The sequence below is a fragment of the Nannospalax galili genome, unplaced genomic scaffold (genome assembly GCF_000622305.1).
Source record: "Nannospalax galili isolate Female #2095 unplaced genomic scaffold, S.galili_v1.0 scaffold388, whole genome shotgun sequence".
In the NCBI taxonomy this organism is placed as follows: domain Eukaryota; kingdom Metazoa; phylum Chordata; class Mammalia; order Rodentia; family Spalacidae; genus Nannospalax; species Nannospalax galili.
In genome coordinates, this window is record NW_008360304.1 from 186,663 (window position 1) to 188,204 (window position 1,542).

The window sequence follows — 1,542 nt, forward strand, 5'->3', positions numbered from 1 at the left end:
TCCTACCAATTTTTAGCCTGCAAGGTTCCTATCGAGAAGCCCATTTATTGTCTTGTGGGAGTTCCTTTGCATATGACAAACTGCTTCACTTGCTGCTGATAAAATTGTCTTTAACTTTTAACAATTTAATTATAGGGTATTTTCTTCACTCATATTATTTAGGGTGGACTTCTTGGAGCTTTCATTTCCTTCCCCAGATAGGAGGTTTTCATGCCTGGCATTCTGAATGAGCTCTCTTATTTTCTTCGGTAACTCTCCTGTGGGTATTGGTTGTTCAGTGGAGTCCTGTAAATCTTTTAGCTTCACTGTTTTCAGTCTTGTTTTGTCCTCTGGATATTTTCAGTTACCCATTTCTAACTTTGCTGAGGCTTCTTCTGTTGGTCTAGGCTGCTGTTGAACTTCCTTTACTACATTTTTCAGCTTAGTTCTTGAGCGCTGAGATTTGTTTGCTTCTGTTTATTTTTATTGTGTTGAGATTCTTGTTTTACGCATTGTCCCCTGACCTCACTGGGTTGCTTTGTAATGGCTACTTGGATTTTTTTTCTCTTTGGATTGTATTATATTTGGAAGATAATGGGGGTCAGCACATCCTAAGTATAATGGTTGAGACTCACTCTGGGAAAACCACCTTTGGGATCACTGTATTTCCCTTGCCAGGTAAGTCACCATTTTGAATTTAAAAAAAAAAATTTTTTTTTGTTTGATTCTTTGAGAATTTCATACTGTGTTTTCCTCTTTTGTTGAAACAGGCTCCCTGTAGCCCCAGCTGGCCTGGAACATGTTCTGTAGACCAGGCTGGACTCAAGATCTCACAGAGATCCACCAGCCTCTACCTCCAGAGTGCTAGGATTAAAGGTGTGTGCCATCACACATGGCTTATACAAAATATTTGATTGCATTCGACCCCCCCATATCTAAGCCCACCCTAACTATCCCCCATTTTAAAATCTATGTCAGATAAAATGTATAATTCCATTTCATTAGGGTTTGTTTCTCTTATATTTGTGTGTGTGCACGTGTGCGTGTGTGTGTGTGTGTGTGTGTGTGTGTGTGTGTGTGGGCCAGAACACTCAAGTGGAGGTCAGAGAACAACTTTCCGAGTCAGTTCTTGCCTTCTACCATGTAGGTCTCCAAGATCTGACTCAGATCATCATGGTTGGCAGCAAGCACCTTTACCCACTCTCTATCTCACTGTCGTCGTCCCCCCGCCCCCGCCAACTGCCCCCAGAATTAGGGTTGGTTTTTGAAGACTTACCTTGTTCTTTGGTTTGAGATGTATTTTCCGTTTCTTCATTTTCATTAACTCAGTCTTGTTTTCCATGCATTGAAAAGATGGTCATTTCCCCCAGTCTTCATGGACTGACTGGCCCAATCCTCACCAGTCAATACAGCCAGATTCTGGGGGACTCTCCAACTTTTGTGCTAGTCCAAAACACTATCTGCTTCTTTTACTGAGTGCACTGGGTCCTGTCCATGCTCTGAGACAGGCCGGGCAGAAGGCAATGCCCCAGGCAGCCCACATAAGAGCTAGAATACAATCCA

General features: G+C 42.5%; 1 pseudogene; it reads right to left on the bottom strand.

Annotated features, from left to right (window-relative positions):
- Positions 1-544: 544 nt before the first annotated feature.
- On the bottom strand, positions 545-665 carry LOC115068659 (annotated as a pseudogene).
- Positions 666-1,542: the final 877 nt, after the last annotated feature.